At 39.6% G+C, this 21,829-nt stretch overlaps 1 protein-coding gene across 1 annotated transcript in view; it reads right to left on the bottom strand.

The window, feature by feature from the left end:
* The window catches only part of LOC145978316 (uncharacterized), a 151,657-nt gene that overhangs the window by 106,522 nt on the left and 23,306 nt on the right, over positions 1–21,829 (bottom strand). The window contains exon 3 of the mRNA XM_083110870.1: positions 4,762–4,793. The gene's annotated coding sequence lies outside the window, so the exon portion shown is untranslated. The remainder of the gene's footprint in view (positions 1–4,761; positions 4,794–21,829) is intronic.

Here is a 21,829-nt window from a genome sequence, read left to right as displayed (position 1 = left end):
GTTACAATGAAAATGTGTTTTTCTTTTAGATATCGAATTGGGATATATACATCTTGAATTTCTCGTAAAAATGTTATTTGATGTAAATTTATAAATACAAAAAATAGTATTTTAAGGGTTCAGTTCGTCTAAAGTCTTCCAACAAACATTTCGTAACATTACCAAATAAACAACACTATTGTATGGTTCGAGAATTATTAAGACTTTTAACTCTGAGTTATTCACATAAAGTATTATAGTGAGTTTTTCTACAAGACCACTATTTTCATTTTTCAAAAATAGATTTATTGATATATTATTAAGTTTTCACTATTTGGAGCACTTCTGAAAATCCTGAAGTTGTCAGGTGCCACCGTTACCGAGATATACTCGTATCAAATCAAAACTATCCAATATGGCGCACTTTTCAAGATGGCAGCCATCAGCACGCAGATGGCGATTGGCTACTCGACTGAACATGTCTTAAGTGTTATAACAATTGATTCTACCAAGTCTCATGCTTTTATCGAAAAGTCAATGATTTCGGACGCCGGACTATGATAAAAAGACACTCTTTTTGTGCTGTCCTCCATTTGGAGACACATTTCATGGCGCATCTTTCATTAAAATATATTAAAACTGATATCGTTTTAAAGCTTATAAATTAGGCTACAACTTTTATTGGAAACATTTTTTTGTCATTTTATTTGTTCAAAAGTTACAAGGCAAAAACTTCAGAAAGTACTAGAAAAATTCACTTTTTGAAGATTATTTTTCAAAATTACGGCAAAACCACCAACATTATCGAAAAATTAAACAGAATCTTCTTTGTAGCCTATATAATGAGAATTAAGACTAAAAAAGATTACCCGCCTACGACCGTTGGTTACGGAGATATAGGGTAATAACTGATTGTCTGCGAAATTGATGTTTGGAGGGGGGCGCTGGGGAGGGGGAAGCACAACGAAGAGGGGCGGGGACTTTTGGGATTTTGCGCTACTAGTAGTGTTCTAACAACGGACCAAAATTCAGCTTCTACGGAATTATTCCCGACATTGGCCTTTTATGTCCTTCATTGACTGGGCTACAACGCCTTGCAGGGAAGCCCAGCATTTCAGGATCTACATGTCCCATTTTTCTTGCCGGCGACTAAAAATTCTATACATTTATGAAAAACGCTTAAGAAAATTAAAATGTTCGAAATGGGCCAAAAAAGTGAGGATATATAGACGTTTGGTTCGCAACGATTTTACAAAAAAAACTTATTTGCAATAAAAAAGGAATAAAAAATACTGATCTTGTTTCTAAATCCAGCGATAGGCATGACAATTGAGCAATAGAATTGCATGGGGCCAGGCGTACGACCCCCGAATTCCCAACGGTGGCTCAGTAATCAATGTGAGCATACATGGAGAGAGCGCATGCGCAGTTCGACCCCCTGAAAACACACGCAACGTCTCCACGTGATAGCCATAACAGCGCACACGTTTATCTACGCCCGCTATATCTGGCATGATACTACCAGTCTTCATTAACAACTCGTTAAATATTCATGAGCAATAAGTTATCAAAACACTTGCGTAACTCTTATGTCATTCTCCGTGAATGTTTTTTCCTGCAGCTGAGTATAATGTCGGTATCATCAGCAGATTATGACGACCTGTATTACTCAATTCGACTTTCTAATTGATCCGTTGGGAATTTTAGTGCGCTTGCACAAAATCATAGCCTGTTTGCATTATTTGCACAATAACATTTTTCAAATTCGATTTAACGATCTCGCCACCGAAGATTCCTGATTTAAGATTTAAGTCCTAGTCTGTTTGAGTGTTTCCTTCTTCAGTGTCCTTACATAATTAGGTTGATTATATATATATATATATATTGATTGATTTGCTTTATTTTACTTCGCTTTTTGTGCCACTTTTGGCTAACTTGCGAAGATGGGGATGAGTGATGACATGATGAAATTGATGAATGGACACTCGCAAACATCCATGCCCAGGCCGGGATTCGAACCCGGGACCCCTGGGGTCGTAGCGCGATGAGCTAACCACTCCGCCATGAGGGCCGGCGCGCGCGCACACACACACTCACACATACATACATACATACATATATATATATATATATATATATATATATATATATATATATATATATATATATATATACACACACACACATATGTTGTGTATGTATATAAATAAACTTACATTAGCATCCCCTCGGAACTTAAAATCTGCAATCAGAGTGCACAACATCGGGAGGGTGAAATTCCCCTCATTTCCCTCTTATAAAAATACCACCCTCGCCGAATTGTAGTAAGATCTTATTTTTTTGAAATCCTACATATAGGCCTACACCAACTTCATTTTCATCATCAAATTCTGCTATAAGTTTACAAGTAGAACACGTTAAAAATGATGCGAAACGTCATACAAAACTAAAGTATTGTAGAAAAATTAATAAAATCCGATTAGATTCCTCAACCCAGTCTCCAAAAGACGAAAAGAAAAAGGCCATTAGAGTTTTGTATTTTTTCTTCACAGCAAGGAAACTCAACTTATATACAAATCTTTGATGAACGACTAACATATTTACAGCACCTGGCCCCTTTCTTGTTTCAAGTTCCCTTTATACTCAGATAAAGCTAATCGGGAGTGGACTTCTTCACAAGGCAACAGCACCGCCACTGTGTTATCGGGAAGGCCCTTGCAACATACGAGTTTTTTAAAAATAAAAATACGTAAATAGAATGCAATGCAAATAATTATTATGTAACTACTTATCCAGTAAAATTTTAAGAATGCGATTGCTCTTGACAAACATGATGAACCGATGTCGCGAAAGTTCCGCTCAGCGAAATATCCGCTCACACTTCCAAGAACCATTCCATGACCCTCCCCCACCCTAAAAATATCAAATATTCATGTATTATATTTATTTAATATTTGATTCCCACACACTTTTTCCAGGCTGTTCACTGGCTAAATAATTGAAATATCTTTCAACTATTTATGTGTTTATAAAAACTTCGTCATTTTCTTGCTCGAAAGCTTTGTCTTGAAGGTATGAATCCAAATGCTTGTGTTTTTCCATTTCTAATGTTGCCTCTTGCTCAATACCATCAAGTTATCTGCCAGGGGCGAGTGCTCAGATTACGAGGATGAATGATTAAGCGAGTTACTTCACCCACCAGAATGGCTAAGGTTCTTGGTTCGACCTCGCGTTCCTAGAGAACGTTACGATATCATCGATTTATCGAGTTGACTGCAGCTTTTGTAAGAATGATATTGCTCTGAGACACGATCTAATGTTGCCTTTCCTTGGTACTTCTTTACTGTGTTCTCGATTCTTGCATCCAGCTTTTGGTATGTAGTTCTCTTCTCTTTCCATCAAAATTTAACTGTGATCTCATATACACGAAGCCTGAATTTTCCGCTTCTTTCTTCAAGGAAAGAACCACGTCTCTGATCCTGGGATCCGGTCGTCCAAGTAGGTTGTTTAGGCGAGTATGTCATCCTTCAACAGCATTCGTAGTTCGGTGCCGTCTCTTGTAGCACGTCCATGTAAAATCTACTTCGAGGCGCGCTTCATCCGGGGCTCCATGAATGTTCAGTGACACTTCACTGTCTCTACTTTTCATTGTCCCGAGTAGTAAGGCCGTTTGGTGTACTCCTGTACTGCAGGTACGTGTTGCCTTCATAGTTCGCGCGAGGCTTTCCCTTAATAGTTGTAAGAACCTATATAGTGCACCACACAGAAGTCACACCTGAAATGAAATGTAATAAATAGTTGGTGGCGTAGGGATGCATTGCTCTCAGCGGAGAGTCATACGCAGCTGCGCTTCTTTCCTCCAGGAAGCTGAGCGCAAATCTCGCAACATTCCATTTGAGCGAAATGTTCACCGAGCGCATTTTTCATACAATCTGATGAACCTCATTGTTGTCTGAATTTCTTTCTTTCGTTCGTAACAAGTGCGTTCACAAGTACATTTTGCATATTTTGATGCTCTTTAGATAATTCTTACATTGTGCATGTCACTTGAGCAACAAATTTCAAATTTCACGATTTATGAAAAACCTGAGAACCAGTGTGTGGACTGTTGTTGGACGGCACAACCTGGTATGGCTTCGAGAAACGCAAATCACTATGCACAGATCATGAGAAGATAAACCTAATGTCCTGAGATTGATAGTGGAGTAGCAGAAAAGCTGATCAAGCTCGAAAAACGTCGATGCGAACAATAAAGTGCTTTTCAGGACAAAGGTTGACGAAACTATAAAAAATTATGGTTCCTTTTGACACAGGCTAATATAATACGTAAAGTTAAAACATTGTGGAAAATAAACCCACAATCACCTAAAGCCAAGTATTTGACTGTTATTACTTTTAACAATACCCATGAATGCACAGACAGCCTGCAAAACTGTATTTACGTGTTTTTATCAGAAGACTACAGCAAGATAAAGGCAGTGCTCATACAATGGATGAAAAAGCCGTTACAAGCTAAGTGGTTGCTCAAGAGATACTGGTTAAGGCTGGCAACTTGACTCAGATCAATCACACAACGCTCACAGAATAAAAAAAGAAAAAAAGAATAACAACATACAATCTACGTGTCGCACTACAGTGCAGTGGCATCAAATTGTGAAAACAAGGGAAAGAAATCCTACGTCTACGAGAGATTCTTCAGGAGTTTACAAGAAGCATTACTACAAGAGAATCCATACCTACAAAGTAATGGATGATGGGTTTTTCCAAAACGCCCCACAATACCTAACACAGAACTCCATCTTGAAGTGCGGATCCTGGGGAGAAAAAGTGAAAAATAAAGAAAATAAACGCACAAATAATATGCACATAGTATTAACAGAAATAAATGCACCTATGATCTTTAAAAAAATAATCTAAGTACTTCTTATACTGCTGGTAAATTCGTCGATGTTGCACTTATATTTAATGTAGTGTACTGGCACATCAGCTATCTTCTGAATTTTTTAGATTCACTTCACGATCATCTTACATGAAATGCTACATTTTCGTTGAGAAGAAACTGCTTGGAAAAAAAAATTTGCATTGTAGGGACAGCATCAAGACTACCATCCTGTACCCAGGATTTCTTGAGTGAGGGAGGAGCAAATTCGAAAATGATATTGGAGTATTAGATGTGACCAACGACGCTATGATAGTATCGCAGATAGAGTTGCAATATTATACACGTAACAATATTAATACATTTCAATTTACTTAAAATATTTCTCTATTTTCACATTATGAGATGAAACCTTAGGTTATCATAAAAGTGTGAAAATCTGTCGATAAATCACACTTCATTGTTTGACATGTAAGGAACACAAATTGAGTCTAGTCTAAGGCATCGTTTGGGTCTGTTCTCTCAGGAATTTCGAGTATTAATTTACAAGAAGTTGCGACTAAGGCTAGCCGAGTATGAAACTAATTATCCACAGAAATATAAATGATATCAAAATTATCAAATATTCCATACTTCCGCATTTAGTAGATTCAAAATAACACACATATTTTCCCACCAGGTTCATAATAATCAGAAATAAACACCTGATAGATTCAGTTGAGTGCCAAACTAAAAATTACAGTCGCATGAGATTTGGAACTGCAAATTTCGACCACTGCAGTAATTACAACACTGAGGCCGGGGTAGCAGATCAGGAAGTAGACGAGTACCTCATTAATTTCCTTTCGTTCCATATATACACATATCGACACACTCACTCACTCACTCGCTCTCTCTTTCAGATGCATAATTTATATTTTTTTGAAATCCAAAGGCGAATTACTAACGAAAAGTCAGAAAACAATGTTTCTGACTTCAGTGCACAGATCATGCACAAGACAGGTGATTTCCTACACTTCAAAAATATTTATGCAAAAAGCGAGTAATTACATTAAATTGGACACATTCCGATTTGAAGAATTCACTACGTGCACGCGCTATCGACTCGTTGGTCATGATATTCATTAACATGTTACACGAAGCGAAACGTCTGGAGCATACATTGAAAAAAAATCGAACCGTAACGAAATATGAAATCTGGTTCTTGATATTCTTTACGTGTTTCCGAGATGTACTATTCTATACTTATAAAGTATACACTTCAATTAGTTTGTGTCCGACAGCTCGGTATCGGTGGATATCGTTAAGAATATCGGTATCGGTTCAAACTGGTATTGGGCTCTCACCCCTAATGAACAGGGTGGGGCAAAAAATGTCATCCATTGAAAATGGCGTATAATTTTCATACTGTTGGGTGCTGGCATGGTTCAACACATGGCAGCGCGTAACGATGTAACGTATAGGCAGGCACCCCCGCCCCGCCAACGGAAAGTTTGCGCAACATGGCAGACAAGGGAAGATTGACACTGTAGCAGAAGGTAATAACAGTGGAGTTTCCTTCCAGTTATGGCAAGCGGACTTTCCATGGAAACCCAATGGATTATGCAGGACGGGGCTCGCAAGCTTACAACGAACATTGTTTTGGGCTTCCTGCACAATCAGTTTGGCCTTCGTGTCATGTCCAATCGTTTTCCGCGCAGAGCAATGTGGCCGCCACACATCCCAGAGATTTACCCGTGTGACTTCTTGTGGTACCTACAGAAGGTGTACGTACCTATAGAGAGCTGCAACTATAGAGCAAGTGCAAGCCAGCATCATTACCATTTTCCAGGGACTGGGAGAGGATTTGTGTCGCAGAGTTGTCAATAACATGAGAGTCCGTCTGGAAGAGGTTCTACGACAAGAAGGTGGACATATTGAACACCTGCTGCATACTGATTGATTGATTGATATGTTGTTTTAAGTCCACTTTATGCACAGTTAGGCTAATCGGGACTGGACCTACTGTTTAAAGTGGGATCCGAACCACTTGTGCCTCCACCGGGTATCGAACCCGGGACCCCTTGATTACAAGGCGACGATGCTACCACTGCGCCATCGGGGAGGCCTACCTGCTGCTTACTGCTTGGTTAGCTCTCCATATTGTAGTATGTGTAATCCAATTTCTTTGTACTGCGTATTTTGTATAATAAACAACGTACAAACCATTATCAATGGATGACATTCCGTGACCCACTCTGTATGTGTGTAAAGTACACACACACACGAGTTTAAATGCGCTTAAACTGTATAAAGTGTAAGTCTACTTTATGCACAGAAAGATAAAGTGGAATCCGAACCACTATGCGCCTCCAGCGGATATCGAACCCGATGTCCCTTGATTACAACGTTATCATTACGCCGTCGGTAAGGTCCCTTATATATAAGCGTGTGTATGCGGCCACTCGATGGTCGAGCACGTTAAGTGGTCGATTTTCGATGTCGACTCCCGGCTTGGGCATCGTGTTCTTTGTGAGTGCCCATTCGTAAATTCCATCTGGCCATCATCATTCATCCTCAAAGTTGCAACTCGCCAAAGGGATCCAGCACACTGATTACCCAGATCAGGGGTTTATATAGAATTTTCCATCGGGGGAAGGAGGGCGGTAAGTGTTCTTATTTAGAGTCAAAATTGCCATGCATCGGGCCTTTGTGAGAAATGTTAGGGGGATGTTGCGCGATTGGCCCAGGAGGTAAAGAGCAAGAATAATGGTACAAATATCAATTTTCTTTTCACAGACATCCCGGCACTGATTTACGTCCATCACAACTGCATAACTGGCTTATCAACGATAACAATTTTTGAAATGTTGCTATCCTTGGGTTATAAATTTGAAGCTATCCCATTCTTCCTCCACACGACCATGGTTCCCAGCATGAACGGGGCAACACATTTCCTGCCTGCACACGGCAGAAGGGGGGGAAAACGTTCCCAGTTCCCGCATGGCCCTGACACCCACGCCGGGGCGGCAACCGCCATCTTCCAGCTTGGCCTTGAATGACGGAGCACCGAGCGCCCAAACCGGTCTCACAGAAGAGCTTGGCCATTCTTCTACAAGCCGGCGTGACATAGTTTCTCTTTACTCCTTTATTTATTCTAACTCGTACCTGAGAAATACTGCACAGTCATGTCTGCAATTCTTCCTGTATGCACGTATTGCTTGAATAGTAGAGGGTGTTCCAAAAATATATCATTATGTTTTCATAATTGTCAACATTGAAGGGATGAAATGTGTGTTTTTGCGTACCAAAGAACAACTCTCAAAGTTACTTTTTTACGTTTGACATCACTAGACTTAGGATTTCAGGTTTTTAACCTTTTTTTTCTTTACAGGTATGTAAGAAATAGTAAGTTCTGTCAGCGTTTCGTTTAAAAACACAACTGATTGTTTTATAGTGCCTAAAAAAACTATTTTGCTTCATAGGCTCTGTCCGAAAGGTACAAAGTACATACTTGAAGTATGGTTTTGACGGAAATGACGTCACCTAGTACAGTTCGAAAGCACCAAGAACAGAAGCACGCAAGTACGCAGCTCTTAGCACAGATGCTTGGTGACTAGGTCACGTGATATCCACACACGTTGTTCATTTATTTTAAATCGCGGAGATAGAAAGCCAGCAACACGGGTTAAATATGCGTTATGGGTCAGCAAGTTGTTGGTTAAACTGTGGAAATGTTTGTGTACAAACATTTGAAAATGCTATGTGATTTCTATGGTTGTAAACAAGTGTTAAAAACGCGGGTAAAACAACGTGTCTTCAGTTCTATCTACTTATCGTATTTGGCGCTGCAGTCGAAGTGCAATTCGAAATACTTTCACTTCCAGTTCACGACTTGAAGACCGCACTCCAAGAACATACTCGGAGGATGCTCGCTTCAAGTACGGTCTTGCACCTTTCGGACACGGCCTTAGAACCTATTTTAGGTTTATGCGCCTAAATCAAGCCTTTTTAAAGGTTTTTATATATTTTTAAAGGCTTTACAGGATTTTAATGTCACACAGAGTCATTTTCTTTGTTTGGTCAGGGAAAAATTCAACGACGAACGTGTTTGAAACATACTCTGTCAATTTCCCTTCCTCCAAATTCACGACATTTTTTTCAAACCTCTAAACAAGGCAAAATGTCGGGCGCCACTGTTACCTGCACAGTCCAAAGTTCAAACTTCTGATCCGTGTGGTATTGCTCGCTATCGCGTCACTTCGGTGCTTTGTGGCATTCACGCCTTCCAAACTAACATTTCAGCATTGAAGTTTGCACCACTGAATATGTTTCGTTGAAAGATTATTTTCAGCATATTAAGATGATCCTCACAGACAAAATTGCAGAGTTTGACTGTGGATAAATGAAAAAGATCGTTGCCTAACTATAAGGCGAAGAGTGGATTTTAATAGCAAATTTCCAATGGTAAGTTCTGCCATCGCCGTAGGGTTAGGCAACACACATAACGTTGCAAGATAGTGCGTATTTCAGGATACAGGTGCCCCATTCTCATTGCCTGTGACTATACCTAATTAGCATTTTTCAGGAAGTTTGAACTATTTTAAGTTTTTTTTAACCTACTTCAGGATTTTTCGAGCCTAACTTAAGATTTTTAGAACCTATTTTAGGATTTTTAGAACCTATTTCAGGAACCTACTTTTTAGAACCTAAAAATCGGAGGTCTAGATATCGCGTGGGTGTGCTGAATCAGTGTCCAAACCAAAGCTATGTTTCAGGACTTTCCCATGTACTTCGAAAAAAACAAAAACCATTTCAGAAAGAGAAGGAATATTTTTGGTTTCCGGCAAGAAAATAATTCCCTGACTTAACGTCTTTACAAAGTTCCCTAATTTCCCCGCTTTTCCTGGATTTCCGGGTCACGTGAAAGCAGTGATTTAATCCCTCCAGCTAGGAAAAAATCGCAAAGCATCGTTCCAGCTGTTTCAAGGGTAGGGGTAAAATAAATACAGAGTGCCCAATCACCACGGCGACTAAAAAAAAAATCACCTGGCTACCGAATTCAGTTCTCAATTATTATTTCTCATATTTCGAGTTCGATTACGGAAGTTTCCATAACGAGTACAGTACGTGTTTTTAAATTTTTATGGGTTTTCTGTATCACATGTATCATTAGATCAGAATAATACACATGCTATTATAAACTTTTACACTGTTTTCAACCTAATTTTAAAATCTGTCGCGATGTGGTACTCAGTCATGTATCAGAATGTATTGCATAGTAATTTATGCTGTTACCGGAAGTCTTATTATCAAGGCCATTCCGGTGCAAGAATTAAATACTTTGAATCCAATCTTGTATTAATAAATTACATGTTTTAAGATCACATTTCATAGCTTACCTTTGTTTGATTCATGGTTTTCTTAATCTTTCTTTGGAAAAAAATACTTCTGAATTATTTTTAGTTTTGTCTACCTCTGAATAGGGGCATCCTCCTAGCTATACCCAAGGCTCCACCCAAATGCTGGAAAATGCATACGGGCAGTACAGCTTTGTAAGCAAGGGGTCCCGTGTTCGATTCCCGGTGCAGGCACATTACACAGTGGTTCCAATCTCACTTTAAACTGTATATCCAGTCCCAGATTGGCCTACATTAGCACACCGCGCTACGACGCCAGAGGTTCGAATCCTGGCTTGGGTGTTCTGTGTGTGTCCCATCAATTTCATCATATCGTCACTCATCCTCATGTTCGCGATTAGCCAAAAGTGGCAGAAATGCGAAGTAAAATCAATCAATCAATCAAATCGATTAGTCTATCTGTACATAAAGTGGACTTAATTAAAACAGCAACTTCGAGGGGAAACGAAACTTGTCACTGTCTTGCTTTACGAGGTGCACCAAAAGTCAAACTCACTTCCACGCAGTACACTCCGGCAACAGCAGTTTTGCAGACCAACTACGACCAATATAATCGTCTGTAGGGTTGTGTGTTGTCTTTTGTTTTGCCCCTTTATGTGCTGAGGGCCGTTTACAGCCGCAGCTGTCACCTTAAAATTAAAATGATTAATGAAATTTTAGCCCTCAGTGATTCACGTTGATTTTAGCTACGGTAAGGGGCTCAGCCACAATCCCGTTTAAGGCGGAGAATGATAATTTCGCACCAGGCGTGCATTTATTTCAGTATCGTCGGAATGGGCAGCGCTACTGAAAAAAAAATAGTGCAATAGAACAGAGGTTCTCAATCTTTTTCGTTTCACGGCGCCCTTATTGTTTCAAGATTTTTCCGTGGCACCCGAGTCAGAATGTAGGCCTGCGTATCTAACACTTCCAGTGAGGTTAGGTTCCTTGTCTGAAGTAAAATAAACACATACTTCAATTTCAGAAACATTTTGTGTGTCAAAAGTACTAAATAAGAACATATTTGGAACAATCATATCATTGCAAAGAAAATAATGGAACCTTCGCAGTGGGGCGCCGCGGCGCACACTTTGGGAACCACTGCAATAAAGTATGAATTTCTCCTCGTGTTGCAAATAGAAAAGTATTTTAAAGTTCATTATTAAGCTAGATACGATCTGTATAAAATATGATGAATGAGTATTTACAGAATCCCATGTATGGACAAACAACTTCAACTTTAAATGGAAGTCTAAACTTCTCCCAATACACACAAAATATTCAACCTGTCCTCTTTCCGTTCATGTATTTTGCTACATGCTAAGGTTTCTCCCCCTCCTTCAACCATACATCTCTTTTCACAGCTCGTCGCAGGGTAAGGTCAGTGGGGGAGCAGCAGTTTCGGGTCTGCCCACTCTCATAATGACTTTTGTTGCACTGCTGCTGCCAGACATTGCTCATTCACGTGATTCTCCCCTTGCCACGAGAAGACCTTCCCCGGGGTTGTGCCTCCGTAAATGCAGCTCCGACAAGGAGTTTAGACAAGTCTCTCCTGGCAGGCGCCGAAGGCACCGATGGGAGAAAAATCCAGAGGCAAAAAAGCGACCCGAAATCTGGACATTCGATCGCCTGCTGTAATGGCTCGACGGGGATTAATTCTTGCGACACACGATTCTGGAGAGCACGTACCGCCTTGTCTTCCATTAGGGGATGCAGCCAGCAGAGAAAACGTAGATGGGCCGGAAAAGACAAACTCCTGGTATGAACTAAAAATTTCGATAAAAGTTTGTTCAGAATCCTAGAAAGTCACTAATTTTGACTACTGGCAATTGGCCACCACCAGACAGCACTTCCTTCGGGGGGCGGCAAATGTCCACAGTAGCTACGAAAATTATAAAAGTGCCTCACTCTAACCAATAGCCAACTAATGCTGTGTGTAGAGTATGGAGACAGCCCAAGTACGTAGAAACAAACTGTAGAGTGACCCCTTCATGCTTGGTTAGTGGACGAAGTCAGAAGGTACCAGTAATTCATATACGAAGTTTCGTTTCTGATCATTGAGGAAGTGGAAATGTGGATTTTATGTTAGTAAGTTTCTATTATAAACAATTACTAACAGTTTTAAAAGCTATGCAATATACAAGACTTACCAAGCACCAAAACAAAATAATGAAAATGTACTTTTTAGCATTTGTTATGCTGTAATCCATGGTTATCTATTCCCTATGAACTTGGAACACAAGGATTATTATATTGGATCATACTGCTTTGAAGGACAGTACCAAATAAGATTTATACACATTACTACTTTTGAAAATATGCATAAAATATTAATCAGGAACATCCTTTTCTATTATTCAATTCTCTATTTGACATTAATTTCCTTGTTTTTATACAAATTTGGCGATCTTAAGTACACGCAAACTAGATACTATGCAGTAAATACAGTAGAGCGTCGATTATCCGAAGTAATTGGGGGACATGGGTGTTCGGAAAACTGGTTTGTTCGGATAATCGAACTGTACATGTTTATTTGCCAAAAAGAAGTACTGTACAGTAAATTTATTCATAAAAACAGGCATCTCTTTAAGTATTACAAAGTAACGTACAAAGGCAACTTTAGTAGGAATATATAGTATGTGGTACAGTTTATTAAACAAAAATATGTACATATTACACACGCATTTTGCATGAACAATACATACACCGACAGAAGTGTGCTGATTGTTGAAACACAGCGACTGGCGGCTTGGCCGGTCAGCAGCGCCTTATGAAGGCCCCATTAGAAGCAATGTTCCGCCAGCGGTGGCTCAGTGCGGCGACTACTGTGGGAAACTTGGTTTGGGAGTGAGGGGGATGATGGACAGTAGGGTGGGAGAGTAACAGGTGCGAGCGAGTACACAGTTCGGTTAAGCGGTCGTTCGGTTGACCGACGTTCGGATAATCGACGCTCTACTGTATTTATATAAACTGCTAGCTGATTAGCCGGCGTTGCCCGGGTATTTATTTATCCCAATCTTCTATTAGCCAGGAAAATAATGAATTCTAACTATAGTGTAAAATGTAACTAATTTTATTTCATCGTGAACGTCACCAATTAGCTTAGCGACTCCGAAAACTATGGATTCGACTCTAATCTAGGTCATTTGTGGCATTTTATTTTTCACCCCCTCTCACCCCCCCCCCCCCCATGCCGATAGGTGATGAACTTGGAGTTGAACCGTATTGGGAGTGTCACGAAAGCTATGAATTCCACACTAATATCGATCGTTATCGTAACACAGCCTGAATGTTAGACAACCCGAGAAACACTATCGTTGTGCGGGCTGCATAGAGTCACGGGTGTCTGTCTGTGCGGAATTGAATATCGGTCGTTTTGGATTATTTTTACATGTCACCTCTCCCACCCCGGGTGCCAGGGGTGTCTTATCCCCAAAATATTATTTGTAGATTGCAAGTGATACGTGTACCAGGTTTTGTTGAATCTGCTCCAGGCGTTCGAGAGTTATGCCGGAACAAACATACACACCCACACACATACATCCATTTATATATATAGAGAGAGAGATTTATATTATCTTACCATCTTTTTAAGTATTCATGCAATAATAAAAATGCAATATTTAATTATTAAATTATAATTCGTATTAATTTAAACATTATTCTTATTTCTGAGACACTTGGTTCAGACCCCCCCAGAAATATATTTCTAGATACGTGCCTGGCAATATATTGTCATGTTTTAACTTGCAGGTCGTGAATATATCACAAAGGATGCTACCATTGTTTTTCAGAAATTCCTGTAGTAATATAAGGGTACCTGCGCTTTGCGTGTTAATATACACACACGCTCCCCCTTTTCACACGTACATGAAATGAGCAGTAATTTCTCACTAAATCATTATTATTATTAAAGGAAGTATAGAAGGTTATATGAACTGCGTACATATTCAAACACTGATATTATTAGAGTAATTTAATCAAGAAGACTTTGGTGACCAAGCCATATAACACGCATGGGAGAGGAAACATCCTTGTGGGGAAGCCTGGTGGTAAAAGACCTAGAGGAAGACCAAGGCGAAGATAAATGGTGCCCATTTATAAAGAGTGCTCAGGATTTTCGTAAAAAAAAAAAAACTATACTATTCTAGTAGCAACCCTCATTTCTTGCCATCCAAATGCCCAGGAAAACTGCCTTTGGCGTTCTTTTCATTGGGCATTGGTCAGGATAGGAACAGATGGATTTTCATTTGGCTTATTTTACTTCGATTTTTCTGCCACTTTTGACTAATCGCTAAGATGAGACAAGTGAAGTGAAGTGACATTTAGCAAAGAACACTCACGCTGTCGCAATTCGAACCTGGGACCCTTGGATTTAGGAATAGAATGGAATGAAATAAAATATGATGGCTCCAGTGGCGTGCCCAGGATTTTCGTAGGCGGGGGGCTATGTTTATTTGTTCTAGTAGTCAGTCCTCATTTTGCCATATTTTTCTGCCTTTGACGTTCTATTTTCAGGAATATAATTGGCCAAAGGGGGGATAAGTTATGACCACCACCAACTCCCCTTGGGCACGCCACTGGGTGCTTTGTAAAGTATCACTTTTATAAATGGTGCAGATATGAAGAACACAGTAGTTCAATGTGGACGCTTCATTGCAACTTGTGGCAATAAAATGAAGCCATTCTCTGAAAAGCTAGGCTCATGTGTTTGGGGGAACACCCACCACGCACATATAATTTGTGTCGTATTGTTTTATTGATATATTGTACAAATTAGGGCTGACCCGATGCAAATGTATCGGTATCACTTGGATTCTATTTACCGATAGCGACCGATACTTTTCCGGAGTTTTTGATCATTCGCGGGCTTCGCAAAAAAAAAAAAAAAAAAAAAAAAGCGACAGTTTTGCGGAGTCCAAATATCCTGGAAGTCATGCAAAATTAGAATTTTCCATTGATTATTCATTACTATTATGTGAAGAAACTGTATTTTGCGATTACATAACAGGTATTTTTATATTCTGACGTCATTTTTTAATATTTTAAAGCAAAACACGGGTAAATTGACGCTTATAATTGGATATTATTAATACATTGAACAACTTTTAATTGTTACAATTTTGAAGTATCTGTTAAGCCCTAGTATGTGTGTGTGTGTATGTGTAACTCGTTTCCTATAAATTATTAATATTCGTAACATACTACACACATGTTATGTACTACGTATAGCAAGTTATATTGATATACAAGGTGATTCAGAATTCCTATTACACACTTCTAGGGGTTGTAGAGGGGACTTAGTAGATCAAGTTTTGATAAGGAACCCATGTCCGGAAACGTGCCGTCTTGGTACTACACAGATGACAAGATCACATAATTTCACATCTACCGCTTCACGGTAGGCAACCCACATTGACGGAGGGTGACGTCTTCTGTCACCTGATGTCATGTGTGCTGCTTCCAACGCCCTCTGTTTCCAATCCGGTGTGCTTCGACCTTCACGTCAGTTGCTATTCAGTCTTTGCGGAAGACAGTACAGTATGGTTGAATACAAGTTTTCCGAGAACACCGAAATGTTGTTAATTTACGGCGAAGCTGGACGTAATGGTAGAGCTGCGCAACGTCCGTATGCAGAGCGTTTTCCGCATCGTGTCACTCCATCACATACCATTTTTGCCCGATTAGATTATGGGAGATGTGAAATTATGTGATATTGTCATCTGTGTAGTATCAAAATGGTACGTTTCCGGATATGGGTTCCTTATCAAAACTTGATATATTAAGTCCCCTCTACAAACCCTAGAAGCGTGTAATAGGAATTCTGAATCACCCTGTATACTAATATGACAGGAAAAATTGGGAGCACGTGAAAACTTCTGAGGGGGCCAATGCCCACTAACGACATCCCTGATGCAATGGGATACTGAAAACTGAAAACAAATCTAAAGGGGCTTGGACAAGGTTTAAGAGGGCGGAGTGCAGTGTCGTGCCCAAGGGTGGTGATGGTGGGGGGTTATACCCCCTTTAGACCAGAATTCCTAAAAAAAAAAAGAAAAAAAAAAGAACGTCAAAGGCATGAAAAGATGGCCAAATGAGGGCGAACTACTAAAAAAATAGTAAACGTAATCCTCCCCTTTAGAAAATTCTGGGCACGCCACTTAGGCCGTGCCTACGGACTTATAAAATATATATACACACTTCTATTATTCCTGCTGAAGACGTGAATAGCAAAATACAAGTTTCCCAAGCGAAAGCTGGCTCGCCTCTACTTTCTCCATCGAAAACAGGTGTCGCTGTTTTTGACACTTGAAAAAACTTTCGCCGCCCTACCACCTGCTACTCGGACATCCACGGGGATGTCTTACCCTGGAAAGACCGAGAGGGAGGGGGAAAAAATCTTTGCAACTTACCATACCAGCTTGCCAGGGTTCGCCCGGGCATCGTATCCAGCCCGTCCAGCTCGGAAGGGAAAACAAAACAACAAACAACGTAAACAAAAACAACGATGCTGGTACCTCCGCACGGCACACGCCGGCTCCAACACGCACGCACACACACACCAACACACACACGCACTTTTGCACGCGTCGAGGCACACTACTTTGATCGCGAAAACTTTCACCGCGTATTCTTCTTGACTGTATGGAACGTGCTTTTGCAGAGGCAACACGCCCGGTTCTCTACCCAACCGGTGTTCCAGCCGAAAACAAAATTCAGACTACTCCAGCCAAGGCGCGCTCAGGGTTGCAAACTCTGGTCTACGGAAAAGCGCCAGTTGCGGTGAAAAATTGTTCACGATGCGATTATGCTGTTTGCAAGGCAGGAAAGTTCAAAACTGCCATTTTTATTTTAACTTAGCTTGTCCGCTTCTATATACTGTTAGACGTTATCGTAAAATTTGTACTATTCTACCGTTGTACAATCGTTTTCTAAGTCTGCATTTGAATATTTTACATAATGACCTTAAATTGTAGTTGCCTGCATCATAAATATGATTTTAAAATAACGAGCCATTAAAAGTACATTAATTAGGTATAATAGCCGTTTAGTCGGATGGCATATGACATTTATGGCTATACGGGCTTTTTAGTGTAGAAGCGCTACAGTTCCATTTATGCTCACATTATCTAATCGGGACTGGGCCTACAGTTTAAAGTGAGATTCGATTCCGAATCAATGTGTCTACAACAGGATCGTACCCGGACCTCTTTATTACGAGGCGACATAGTTAGCCACTTCGTCATCCGGGAGACTGTCTGGGATAATCGTGACAATGATGGTGGGTGATGAACTGCTGCAATATATAATATACATTTTTATTGGTTGGTCACGAAAATGAGGATGGCCACTTTTCATTCTACGTCGCTGTTGGGCCTCTTCGCCAACCTTCGCGATGAAGATGGGTGAAGATTAGACGACGTTAATGAAGGAACACACAAAGTAACATCAATGTCCATTCCAAGAATCGAACCCAGAATTTTCAGTGGTGAGATCATGACTAGGGAATTCAATCCTGAGTAGAATAAAAAAAATCCCGGGATTTCGAGACTGTAATTCCGGGATCCCGATTTTTTATGCTGACAAATCATTCGATCATTTGACGCGCCTGCAAAATAGAGTTGATAGGTGACGAAAATGGGAATGCATGACAAAAATATTGGAAAGAAAAGAAAAGCAAGTTCTGCAGACAGTTGACACACACTTCGCACTACTCAACATGTAAGCATATTCTTATTACAAATACATGTGTTTGTTTGGTTGGTCATTTTGGCTAATTTCAAACGTAATGTAACAAACAAGAAATCGATACACGCACGCTTATATATGCGTTCGTGTGCGTGTTGTATTTTTATTTTGCGTCGGTTTTCCTCAACTTTAGGTCAATCACTACAACAAGGATCATGATTAAATTACTAAAGTAAAGGGAGTCTTATTTTATTACTCTACTCACAAAACTTTTAACGTCGAACAACAAAAAATGCTTGTCCGTTTAAATATAACGAGTAATAAAATCTACCTTTCATTTGTATATATTATTATTACAGTTCATTATTCATATGTAGAACTGAGAGCAGAAAATCAATATAAAATAACGAATAATACGAGAAATTTGACTCCTGCTATCCAAGTGTCAGCTTTAACATAGGCGCTTAGAACAGTAAATTCATCATGCAGTTGGCACCACTGAGCGCGCTCGAGTCCGCGCGTAAACACAAACGAGCCTCCTAGCGGAGAATGGCCGAACTACACTTTCCCGCCGAGCAGCATGGGTTGCCACGGCAGTGGTAATTTCTGTAACACGCGAATATACCAAGAGGCACGCGCGGGTCGGGGACATTTTATCAGTAGATGTAGGTGATAAGCAACGATTATAGTTGGTTGGAGTGGAATTTATTGTGTGACTGAACAAGCATGTATGAATGCTGTAAAACTAATCACGCTTCACGGTGGACTCAAATTCAGGAATGCCCAATTGTGTTCTACACAGTAATTCTCGAACCAAACAATAGTATTTTATATTTCGTAAAATTACGAATTGTTTGTTAAAAGTCTTTAGATGAAGTGAACCCTTAGTCTTTTTTAGATTTATATATTTACCTTAAATAAAATTTTAAGATTGATTTGCTTAATTTTTCTTCGCTTTTGTGCCACTTTTGGCTAATTGCGAAGATGGGGATGAGTGATTATATGATGAAATTGATGAATGAACACTCACAGACATCCATGGCCAGGCCGGGATTCGAACCCGGGACCCCTGGCGTCGCAGCGCGATGTGCTAACCACTCCACCACGGAGGCCGGCAGAAAAAAAAAACATCTTTATTGTTAATCATGATACAAAATTAGTGAAAATTGTCTACAGAATTTATTTGATATGAATCACTATTTGGACCTTTTCCCCTCTTGGATCAGGTCTTCATATCCTTCACATTTGGATAATGTACAGGGTCGGGTGTCCACATGAGACATTCCTGATTTTAAATTACAATTGTGAGGAAACTCTTCGAGGTTTTTAAGGGCTATGAAAGGGCCACGTAGAAGTGTAAGAAATTATATATTAAAAAAAAAATTAAAAACTTTTTGAGAAGGCTCTACGTCGAAGAGTTTCCTCACAATTGTAATTTGAAATCAGGGCTGTCTCATGTGGACACCCTGTACATTATCCAAATGTGAAGGATATGAAGACCTGATCAAAGAGGGGAAACGATCCAAAGAGTGATTCATATATAAAAAATATCGGTAGACAATTTTCACTATTTTTGTATCATTAATTACAATAAAGATGTGTTTTCTCTTTCAAATAATACAACAATTTAATACTGTATAAATTTCAATGACTCCTTTTTTCAGAAATCATGTTGACTTGTTTGTCATGTGTCTTGAAGTTGAACGGCATTGGGAATGTCACTATTCATCTTAGCGACCCCGAAAACTATGGATTCTACCTTAATATCGGTCGTTTTCGATTATTTTTACATATCACCCCCTTCCCATTCCCACCCCTAGGGGTGCCAGAGGTGTCTTACCCCAACAGCCTTGTAAGCAGGCGCGGAGCGTCTATGTAAGCCGTGTAAGCCGGGCTTACACTTTATTAGTTCTAGTAAAATGTATGTAATTATATGGCAAAATTCGTAAAAACTTCAAAGTTCATCTCGGCCCGATACCAGTCTTCGAGATCCTGTTTGTTAGATTGCAACACTTCAGCACCAGATGGCACATGAGAACTCCCGCCTTTTGCTTTGGGAAAGTTGTAAGCCGTCTGAATGTTGCCTTACAAATTTCTGACCGCGAAGGAGCTGTGCCTATCGTCGCCCACCGTATCTGGAAGGCGAAGAGCAAGGAATATAGGGAGAAGAGCGCGTCGAAACCCTAGGTGTGTAAACCTACGGGCAGAGGCTTACAGCAGCGTTGCGAACCTCATGTTTAGAAAAAGTGTTGTTCATGGACCTCCGCAGTATTTCTTTCCACCAGGGAGGATTAAACAAAGTATTTTTTTCAGGGGTTGGGTTCTCAAAATATACTAATTCAATTTGAAGTTAACATTTTCTGCAACGCCCTTACAACAATTAACAATTTGATGTGACTGAAATGAAATTATATGTGTGAAAATGGTTGACATTCATTTTTCAGGAAGTGTCTCCTCCCCTTGCCCCTTTTGGACATCCATGGTGTCGTTTAAACTCCGAAATTATGCTACATACTACTAAATTGTTCTGGTATTTTCATATTATAAATATTAATTTATAACAAAAAACAAATATAAATTCGAATGGTTCAACCAACGGCATGGGTTCCACGTTATGTGAAAAGTTTGAGAAAATTCAACCACAACGAAAAGCGGCCCTGTTGTTTTATTTATATCTCCAACTTACAAACGACTTTTTAAACTTGTGCGAGATTTAGCACCATTATGCTTGGGTTGGCTTCACTGAATACGCTCCAGCGAGACACAGGTCCTGCAAGAGGAGGGGCTCCAGCGTTGTCGGGTATGAATGGTTGACTGCAAAGGAAATTTGAGCCGGTGGTGCTTCAAGGAGGGTTTTTTTTTTTTCAGGAACAGGGAATTCTGAAGCAAAAAACTAACAGGAAGGGGAAAAAGGAGAAACCTAGAAATGAGCGGGATACGGGAAAATTAGATACACATTGATGTGCTAATTCTTGTTGTTTCTGTTTTTCGCTTGTAGGAGAGCATAAACATTAGACATATTAAGATCTCTGTTTTCCGTTTATGTATGAACTCAGCTGGTAATAATTGAGCTAAAATGTGAAATAAATAAGTAAATAAATAAATAAATGTTAATGAAAACTGAAGATTGAACCAATTTTAGAAATTTCATGTCAAATGTGAACCAAATATTATTAATTACATAGTCCGTGATTCAAACACTCTTCGAATAACGTACGAAAAGCCTGTTTATGATCTTTTAGGTGCTAGATTTGCTTTTACACTATCCTAAGAAAGCACTTACATGACCTTTGATAGAAATTTCTGGATATATCCCTACAATTTGTGAGCATTTCTTTTATATTTTATATTGAATTTGTTTTTTTTTTTTTACTAAATATAGGGAATTTTAAGGCAAGAGAGGGAATTTATTTATATCCGAAAGGGATATTCCCATCACAGTCCGAAAGATCACTGCTTTGAGCAGTGACCGATTTTGGATCTGGTTTCTTTTTGTTTCCCCCTTCTTGCTGTGTGTTTGTTAAAGTCTCGAGGTATTGCTTTTGCGAATTCCATCTATTGAAAGCGGACTGTCGTCCCTGTGCTGTGGTGTGATACAGTAGTGAAGTGCATTATGGAATAAAATGAGTGTGATTGTGCGGTGGGGTGGAGAACTTGTTGAAGACGCCGTTGTCCAGCAAGGATTTTGCTGCCAAGAAGAAACTTGTGGATATAGGTAGGCCCACCGCTTCCTTTTCTAGCAGACATAGTAACAGAAACGAAAAATAAAGTGCGCCGATTTTGCGATTCATGATACGGAGCTGATACTTGGTTATGCGGTTGTAAAAAGTATTCAGCACTTTTCTGTTTCCTTCTGTTTTCGTTTGTTTATTATTATTATTATTATTATTCATTTTATCTAACT

The sequence above is a fragment of the Lepisma saccharinum genome, chromosome 24 (assembly GCF_977018435.1).
Source record: "Lepisma saccharinum chromosome 24, izLepSacc3.1, whole genome shotgun sequence".
In the NCBI taxonomy this organism is placed as follows: domain Eukaryota; kingdom Metazoa; phylum Arthropoda; class Insecta; order Zygentoma; family Lepismatidae; genus Lepisma; species Lepisma saccharinum.
The sequence above is the reverse complement of the archived record's forward strand: the minus strand, read 5'-3'. Positions and strand labels throughout refer to the sequence as shown.